This window comes from Psammomys obesus, unplaced genomic scaffold (assembly GCF_907164565.1).
Source record: "Psammomys obesus unplaced genomic scaffold, mPsaObe1.curated_primary_1811, whole genome shotgun sequence".
NCBI classification, from domain to species: Eukaryota; Metazoa; Chordata; class Mammalia; order Rodentia; family Muridae; genus Psammomys; species Psammomys obesus.
Window position 1 is genome coordinate 34,234,059 of NW_026596051.1, and position 10,412 is coordinate 34,244,470.

Consider the following 10,412-nt stretch of genomic DNA (forward strand, 5'->3'; position numbering starts at 1 on the left):
AGGAAGAGGATGTGAAAGACTAACGAAAGTGCAAATACAAATTTCCTTTTAGCATCACTGGCATTCTTCTATGAGAACAAGACATGCACCAACAGGATAAGAGAAATGGCAGTTTTTTTTAAATCCAGAATAAATAAATAAATAGGCAACAGGGCACGCTAGCAATAGAACCTACACATGGCGAGTTCTACTGGATGGGCTCCCTGGGGACTCTCTGGCAAACATCTCTCTTTTTCATCACCAAGCCATTTTGCTGATGGATTGCACCTGATACCATAGACTCTCACTGCTCAGCAGAAAAAGTGAGTCATGTGAAGCCAAGGCTCCATCCCCTCCACACCTACACATCCCTGTCCTTAAGCAGAGTCTGGCCCTGGATCTCCTCTCTGGACATTTCTTCCTGCCCTCCAACCCAAGACTGAGCCTCTGTCATCAGCCACTCAGGTTGTTGCATTTTCCCTCCTGCACCAGGATCTCATTCTCTCCTCTGCACTTGCTTTCATAGACATTTTTTCCACTCTAAATAAACAGCCTCACAAGGTCATGTTTGTGAGGCACTGCTTCATTTTCTTTCTTTCTTTGATATGTGCAATGAACAAAACTCACTGTCTGTTTTCCCGCTAGACAGTCCTCCGTGTGGGGAGGAATCTGAACTCCAGAATATTCTTGCATTCTCTGTAGAGAATGTCCAGCAGGCCATCAAGAGTGCCACCTGCACCAAGTCCTGGGCTACTTTCTCGAGTCTTATTCTGCTTAATTTCCTAGGACACCTGAAGGTTTGTCATGACTACCTCCTGCTTCTGTTTCTCTCCCAAATGCTGACCTGTGCTGTCCCTTGCTTCATTGGTGAATGTCCTAGAAAATTTAGTCGATAGCCTTCTGCTTTCTTCCACATCACCCTCTTTAACTCTCAATTTTCTCATTGATAATATGCATATTGTAATATCGTTCTCCTCAAATTAAAGCATAATGTAGCATAACTAAAGTCAATGCTGAGCAAGGCACCATCTCAAAACTCAAGTGGCTTTTGGTCAGAATTGCCTTGAGTGCCCACTTGGTCTCCCACTAAAATGTCATCTCCAGGAGGACAGGGTTTTGCTTTTCTGATTAGTATCTCTAGTTTTTGGAATTGTTCTTAACACACAGTAGCACTTAATAGCTAGTGAAGTGAGAAAATCATGTCAATTAATGACTCAACATCGGTGATTTCCAGTTACACCCTTTTCTTGCTACGCCATTAGAAATCCATTTGATGTGACACAAAACTTCTCACAGTTTTAGTTGAGACACACTGACTAAAATTTAGTCCTGTATCTCTTTCCCTTTGATTCTTTTTCTTTTTCTTTCTTTTTTTTTTTTGCAAGGCCTAATTTTTATTAATTTTAAACAAAACTATAATAAAAAAAATCTCTGGTCATAGCTATAGTCCGAATGTGGGCTCCTTTTCTAACCTTTCCTCTTAACCAGTGCATGTGTGCCTGTCTCTTCTTGCTTGCTGACCCTGTGCTCCCTTTCATCTGGTTCTTACTCCATTTTCCACCTCTCACATCAGGACTTTGGCTCCTTCCTTGTGCTTTCTCTTTGCAGTCTCTCTAATGTATTCCACCCAGAAGCCAAAGGAATCCCCTAAGGACAGGTGTCTCTCTGTCTAACAAGCTGTTCTTTTTTGCTTTTTCTAATAAACCCAAGTCCCTGAGTCTAAAACCTCTTCCTGTTTAAAATACTCTCACCTGGCATGGTGGTGCACACCTGTAATCCCAGTGCTCAGGAGGCAGATGAAGAAAGAACTTACCTCCCTAGGCAACTGGGCTACATAAAAATTTCCTAGTCAGCTAGGATTTTTGTGGGACTCTACCTCAAAACAATTAAAAAAAAAACTGAACTTAAAATTACATTCTCTTACTCTATACATGTATATATTTTAATGACATAATAAATTAACTTCTTCCCACAATTAGCTTTATCTTGGTTTTGTGGTAGACAAGGGGTCATGGGCAACATTCCAAGTAAATGAGTCTACAATGTAATTGTTTCAAAGTACTTTTTGAGGGGGCTGGGAGCTGGCTCAGTGGGTGAAGCGCTTGCCACAGAAGCATGAAGGTCCGACTTTGTGTCCACCACACCCACATTAATCTGTGACATCAGAACTAGGGGGTAGTGACTAGCTAGTCTGCACTGCAGTTTTAGACACACTCATACAGAGAGAGAGACAGACAGGGAGAGAGAGAGAGAGAGAGAGAGAGAGAGAGAGAGAGAGAGAGAGAGATGAAGAGTGATATAGAGAAAGGAAGACCCCTAACTTTTATCTCTGGCCTTCCTACATTTTTGGGCTTTAGCAAACAATTTCTTGAACTTGAGTGCTAAGTAGGATGTTGTTAAATAGCATACTAGCCCGTAACTTCCATTCACTGGTACATGTTCTCTGCTAGGCAAGAAGCTGAGGACTCCATGAGTCTTACCCCAAGCAGGAGGCTTGGGAAGTTGAAACTGATTTGTCTGCAAACACACAGTTACTGAAGCAGTAGAATTGGCTGGCTTCTGTGCCAAGCCCACATAATTCCAAAGCCCATGATCTGAACCATCTTGAACTCTGAGGCTGAACTCAGGCTGGTGTGCCTTCAGTAGAAACCAGCAGACATGAAGGATAAGTAAATTAATTAGAAGAGAAAAGAAGCTGGAGGAAAGCAGCAACATCTGGTACAAAACCAGTGGAGAGTGGAAGGGCTGGAGAGAGGATTCTTTGGAGAATGTGAGAAATGAAGACATAAGTGAATTTGAGGAGAAAATGGCTAGAGCAGCTACAAAGACTCCTTTGGGCTCCTGTGAGCACCAAAAAAAGGAGGGGGTAGGGTTAGTATGTTGGCTGTCAGGGAGGCGCAGAAAGCTGGGGAGAGGAGCCGTGCATCCTCAGGGAACAAGAGAAGTGTGTGAAGAAGAAGGCAGGGGCCCAGATCAAAAGGAGGACACAGATCCAGGAGGATGTGACAGATGCATCTGCACCAAGATGTCTCAAGAAACTTGGCTTCTACCAAGGACTGTCAATGGAGCTGGCTCAAGTTCTGGCTCCTGCACGCTGGTAAACCCCAGAAGAACTCACACAAATCTCAAGGCACAAAATAACCATTCACCAAACACTTCCTGCACTGGAAGAGGCAACTGTTGCAAGCTGTTTTGAATGACCTGATTATGCCAATCCAGATCCCTTCTGAGAAAAGAGGAATATGAAGAGCTAACAGGTCAGGAAAGCTGTCCATTGCTCTATGGAAAGTGTCAGAAATAAGTGGTACCCTGGGTCTGATGCTCCATCTCCTGAGCACACTCTGCAGAGAAGCGGCAGAAATGTCACCTGTCATGGCTCCCCGCCCTCTTCTGCAGCATGTTCTCTCCCACCCCTGGGCCTCTCCATCACATCAAAGCCAGGTTTCCTTCAACCCTAATTCAGGACTCTAGCCTTTCTTCTGGGAGTTCTAGATAATCTTTGTCCCCATGTTCCCTCCTCTTGTTCTGAATTCTGATATTACAAATCACCTTGCATTGTTTCCCAAATGTTACAGGCAAAAAAAAGGTCTGTCTTTTCTTTTTAACTGAAAGCAAAGGCCTTGGATAAAGAAGTCACATCTTCTTAACCTACAGCCTTTTCTTAGGCTTATGCCAAAACTGAAGCTATTTCTATGCTGTCAATGAAGAGATGGAAAAAAATATATATAAATGCAATGAGCCAATTTAGATCAGACACTTGCAACTGAATTTGGTAGGCAGAGTGCTGGTTGCTAATATGATTGCTTGAATAGTATCAGGGCCTTTCCTGACACACAGCTGACGCTCAGGAAATGCAAACCAAGTAGTGCTTTTGTGTTCGCAACACACGGGCAGCATCTTTAAAATGTATATTATGGTTTCTCCATAGAAAGATTAATTTTTATAAACATTTATTTCTGGAGTGTCTGGGATTAAATATGGCCACAAATGATATTTTTTCTGTAAAAAAATAAAAATAAAAATAAAGAAAGAGACAAAGAGAACACCATCCGGAGGCAAGGTTAACTTACAATTTAAAGGATAAGTGAGAATAAGCACACGTCAGCTGAGTTACCATGCAAGCCTGTGCGGTCTGTACACTCTTCCCCACAGCGACCCCCATAACCACATCCTGTGGTTGAAGAATCTTTGACCTTTGGATGTTTCTAACAAGAACATGGCTTTCTTCATCCATGAATGTCAAATACGGTGTGGTCAAGTTCTCCATCTCTTCTTTAAAAAAAAAAAAAAAAAAAGAAGAAGAATCTAGGCCAGGGATTTCTTTTAGAGCTTCCCATTCCCACAAAGATGCAACAAAACAGCAGAAAGGACACCCCAGTTTTTCTAGACTAGGCGTGTCTGTGGCTCTGGAGTGGCAGCTGTCAGGCTTTCTGGGATAGAAGTTCTCTGTAGCCCCTGCACTCCCAGGTGCTCTCTGGGCCAAGCAAGACATCTGAGAAGTGTGGGCCACAGGCCATTCTGTGGTCAATCAGCAGCCTCTGGTTTCTACCCAGTTGCCTCGCCAATTAGTGCAAAACTATTTAGTTGATACCTTGGGTATTTTTTGAGCTGAGTGCCAGGCACTCTCAAGGATTACTGTATAAGGACAATAGCAAGCTTCTCCATTCGCTGGTGTGGTGTGGTTTTTGCTTGTTTACACTGTTTTAGTTTACCTACAAGGAAGAACATGGCCATGATTTCTTTCCCTCCACCACAACTTTGAGAGATGTTTGTTGAAGCTAAAACCTCTCTTGACGTTTACCAGTTGCTAAATAAAAGTTGTTTTTCCTGCCAAGCATCTCCTCTCTTTTTGCAGTACTTATAAATAGATTACATATAAATAGAATGAGTGAATGTTATTCATCTGATGAATGGGATTAAAATAGATGAACACAAAATTAAGGTTAAACAGGATCCTACTGGAATTTGTGGGAAAAGCATCGGAGTAGTAATGGACCAGAATTCTGAATATCAGATATGGGGAGAAAAAACTACCTTTATCCTATAAGATTTGCTCTTAACTTTCTCTGACAAATTAAGAGAGGATTTGCTATCTGAAAACCAAATAAGATTGCCAGGTTTAGGGGGAAAAACAAACACATATGTATATATTTACCCATATACTCACGTACACAGACACATGTATAAATACACAGATGCACACACATGCAGCAGAATGTCCACTTGAATTTAAATGCTAAATATTTTTAAACACTGAATGGGACATACTTGTACTTTCTATTGTTTATCTGAAACCTAAGTTTATGTGCATCATGTATTTAACTTGCAACTTTCTCACTGAACATTTTAGTTTGATCCTAAGGAGACAAGAAATCATGTCTTGTTGGCAACTCATGTTAAAGCTTACCTCTTGACTTGTGTCACTGAGATTAGATAATATTTTCTTGATGCATTCACAGGTTCATTCTGACATAATTAGGAGACAGTAATTTAAGCATCTGTGCATACCTGACCTGGTATGTCTGTGGGACAGCCTTTACAGTGGAGCCCTTTCACATTCCAAACCAGAAATGACTGTCATTGAGATGTCTAGATTTGTGTACTAGGCTTTGTACCACAAGTTCACTGGGTCCTCCCTTCCCTGTGAGGCGTGGGGTTTTGTTCTTGTTGTTTATTACTTGGCCAGCTGCCAGAAAGTGTCCAGTGTCACACAGTTAAATGAAGATAACCAAATGCAGATAGAAGCCTGGTTTATGTCCCAGTACACACCCTACTACGTCGCCATTCACTTTTGTTTTGTTTTTTGTTTTCCCAGTTGCAAACATATCCCATGAAAAGGACCATATAAAATCTGGGGACTGATTCAGATAGAGGTAAAGGAAGAAGATAAAAGGCAAGCAATTTGAGTGTCATCAAGACAATTACACCGAAGCAGAACAAATGAAAGACATAAAGGCATGTCAAAGCAACTCTCACAGGATGCTAGCACATTAGAAGATTTGAGCATCAGATCATTATTATAAATAATGAGTGGCATTCAGCAAAAACCTACCACACAGCAGGCAGGAGGTAAGCATTACAACGCTGATGTCATGAAGGAGGAAATGAGGCAGGGGTGGACAGATTCTCCAGAGACACTAAAGAGAAGTGGTAGTCACATCAAGCCCATGTACCCACAGTTTCTCCCTCACACGGCCCATACACTGACCCACTGTGATGCCCTTGTGTACAGCCTTCATAAAAAAGCATTTTGAAAGCATCTCCTTCACACTTATGAGTCCTTCACACCTTTTACCTCATCTTAACAAATAAGCATGATTTATCTCCATGAGCCATTGTGGGAGTATATAGCACTTGATACAAACCAATAGACAGACAGAATACATTCCTCTATATATCTTTCATTTAAAAAAAAAAAAGAATCACTGCAAAGACAGATCTAAAAGGATTTCTTGCCAGAAGGTCAAGAAAGGTCAAATTGTTTGGTTCCATCCTGAGTATAATGAAAAACGCATACATATGAACTTTGAGAAAGGAGAAAGTGAGATCACTATGTTTTTATTTAATTTAGACATTGGATGAGAATGCTGTTTATATACAGAAAAATAGTGGCCCCAGAAGCCCTATTTTCCTAGATCCAAAGCCTCTGCTCTTCTCTACCCATAGAACTAAAGACAAAATGATTAGAAAGAATGAGCACTCTCAGCAAAGCTTTGGGTCAACCACTATGAATGTATAGAACAGAAGCTATTTTTGGCGAAGTACACCTAAATATGATTTTTTTTTCTTTTTTACTAAGAGAAAATGCAAAGCCATGCAGAAACACAGAGGCTAAAAGAACTTTCGGAGAATCAGGACTGCATCAAGGACAGAGGATGGCTCAGGGGAACCACATAACCGTACCACAGACCTTCTGATCCACCGCCTTCTGCTCTGCCTACTTTAGCTCCAAAGATGTTCGATTTCAAACACTTGGTACAGACACTCAAAATGGTCTGGTCTTCATCTTGAAGCCCACGTGAGTGAAGCAAAATCAGGTACTTTTTTTTATTCTTTATTAATTACACTTTATTCACTTTGTATTCCCCCTGTGGTTCCCTCCCTCCCCCCATCCCAATCTTTCCCTTCCTCCACCCTCTGCATGCATGCCCCTCCCCAAGTCCACTGATAGGGGAGGTCTTCTTTTCCTTCCTTCTGATCCTAGTCAATTAGGTCCTATCAGAAGTAGCTGCATTGCAAAATTGGGTACTTTTGCCAAAAAGATAAAAAAGAAAGAAAAGTGAACAAGAGAGGAGGGTATGAGGGGAGGGGAAAGAATGGTGGGGGGAAAAAGGGTAAGAGAATAGATCCATAGGCAGACTAAACCATTAGATGGTTTTTAAAATATTGAGTTGTAGCTACAGGTTCAGACTAATTTGGCTTTCCCAGGATTCCAGACCTGGCTCTGAGTCTTATTAACTAGCAATCTTGGAAAAGCTTCTTAACACGTGGTTTCACCTTTCCTGTTTATGGAATGAAATGATGATACCAAGTCTCATTTAGTGGTTGTGAAAATTAAGTTTTAACCCATGTACATGGTTTAAAACTGCGTCCACCAACAGAGCTAAACAGAGAATTCTCGACAGAGGAATATCGAATGGCAGAGAAACACTTAAAGAAATGCTCAACCTCATTAGCCATCAGGGAAATGCAAAATCAAAACGACCCTGAGATTTCATCTTACACCCATCAGAATGGCCAAGATGAAAAACTCAAGTGACAACACATGCTGGAGAGGTTGTGGAGAAAGAGGAACCCTCTTCCACTGCTGGTGGGAATGTAAACTGGTACAACCACTCTAGAAATCTATCTGGCGCTTTCTAAGACAATTAGGAATAGTGCTTCCTCAAGACCCACCTATACCACTGCTAGGTATATACCCAAAATGTGCTCAAGTACACAAAAGGGATACTTGCTCAACCATGTTTATAGCAGCTTTATTTGTAATAGCTAGAACCTGGAAACAACCCAGATGTCCATCAACGGAGGAATGGGTACAGAAATTGTATTTTTACACAATGGAATACTACTCAGCAATCAAAAAGGAAGAAATCATGAAATTTGCAGGCAAATGGTGGGATCTAGAAAAGATCATTCTGAGTGAAATATCCCAGAAGGAGAAAGACAAACACGGTATATACTCTCTTATATAGACCTATAAGATATGACAGACATAATGAAATCTATACACCTAAAAAAGATAATCAAGAGAGCGGACATGGGGTAAGATGATCAACCCTCATTTAGAAAGACAGATGGGATGTGCATTGAACGTATGACAGGAGTCTGCTGAGCGCATCTGAAAGACTCTAACTAGCAGTGTTTTCAAAGCAGATACAAAGACTCATGACCAAACCTTCAGCAGAGTACAGGGAATCATATGAAAGAAGGGGAGTTAGTATGATGGGGAAAGGATAGGAGCTCCACAAGGACCAAATATATCTGGGCACAGGGTCTTCTCAGAGACTGTCATTCAACCAAGGACCATGCATGGATATAACCTAGAACCTCTGCTCAGATGTAGCCTGTGGTAGCTCAGTAACCAATTGGTTTCCCATAGTGAGGGGAACAAGGACTATTTCTAACAGAAACTCAATGACTGGCTCTTTGACCTCCCCACCCCCCAAGGGAGGAGCAGTCCTGTTAGGCCACAGAGGAGGGCTTTGCAGCCAGTCCTGAAGATACCTGATAAAACAGGATCAGATGAATGGGGAGGAGGTCCCCCCCATCAGTGGACTTGGAAAGGGGCACGGTGGAGATGAGGGAGGGAGTGTGGGATTGGGAGGGAATGAGGGATCAGGACACGGCTGGGATACAGAGTTAATAAAATGTAACTGATAAGAAAAAAATAAAATTAAAAAAAAAAAAAACTGTGTCCACCACACAGTCTCCACTCCATAAATGTAGATCATCACTCCGACACTGGTGTGTGTGTGTGTGTGTGTGTGTGAGAGAGAGAGAGAGAGAGAGAGAGAGAGAGAGAGACTGCCACTGCCCATCATGTTTTGGCAACATTGCCTGCCTCTCCTGATGACGGCATTTGCCTCCATGACAGTCCGCTTCACCTGCTAAGTAGGTACCTAAGTAGATACTTAGATTCTGGGATAGGCATTGAGCACTCACCAAAAAAGGCCCTGGCCAACCTTACAAAGTAAGAGAAAATATATAGTGTCTCAGTAAAGTGTGGCTTTTGAAATATTCAGTGTGACATGCAAAATAAAACCTAGAAACAGATGTCCACGAGGCAGCATCCCTATAAAGTCCGTGGGTTTTCCTAGTATCTATCATAAAAATTTACTCCTCAACATGTAAACATCTCAAGGCACCTACACCTCCCTTCTGTGAAACAGCGTTTATGCTACATATGTGTTTAATAAATGTGCATCCTAAATGTTTAATGATAAGAGCCTAAACAACACCTCTTGCTATAGTAAAGTGGCAGCTAATAGGCCACTGGTGGACTGCACGGTAAAAAGGAAGTACAGAATCGAGTCAACTAAATCCATAGGTCTCATTATCATGAAAGGGATGAAATATTCCACACCCAAACCGACCACACACGCTGCCAAAAGTCATGGCCAGATACACAGATTGAACACAAAGAACAGCTGCAGTGAGAATTTGATCCTCCTTATTATACAGCTCCTCTAAGGGCCTGGTTTTAAATTCTATTCCTGATCTCTTCCTTTGTCAGCACAGATAGCCACAGCTGACCACCAGCCCTGGTTGATGAATGCAACTTTTGCTAATAAAATTTCTTCACTGAAGTCATACTCGTGATAGAACATAAAGTATATTGACATCCCAATGGTCAAAGTCTACATCTTGTACATGAACGTTCTTCTCCTAAGCAGTTGTGACAGAAGGCATTTAGAAGTAAGCAGATGGGCTTCCTAAAACTGCAGAATGCTCTGGGGTGGTAATTTGCTGACTAGAGTTTCTTCAAATGGTTGAAATAGTTAACCACCTCACCCAGCTTTGCCTGGGTTAAAGAGCAAGGCTGGTTACACAGAATCTAACAACTGTGGGAGAGCTGCACTTCAGTCTAACAATGAGGAAGAAGCCAGCCCTTATATAAATGGTTGTTTGGACATGGATTGCTTTCCAATCAAATCTTCATGGCTTAGGCTGATTCATTCCTACCCAAACATAAGTGTCTCTGGTGTTAGAGGCCACCACAAAGGTAACAACACACTAGAATTTCTGGACCCATCTAATCTACAGTCTGAATAGCATCACTTTAGCCATGATCCAGGCGAGAGAGTACCATTTTCTGAGATATAAAATCCTTGTATATTGGCTGTGCATGTCAGCCTCATCTACCGGAACCATGTGTGCTGAAGTGATAGTCTGAAGCAGAAAATCATGTGGAGTTTTGTTTGTGATGTGAAAAT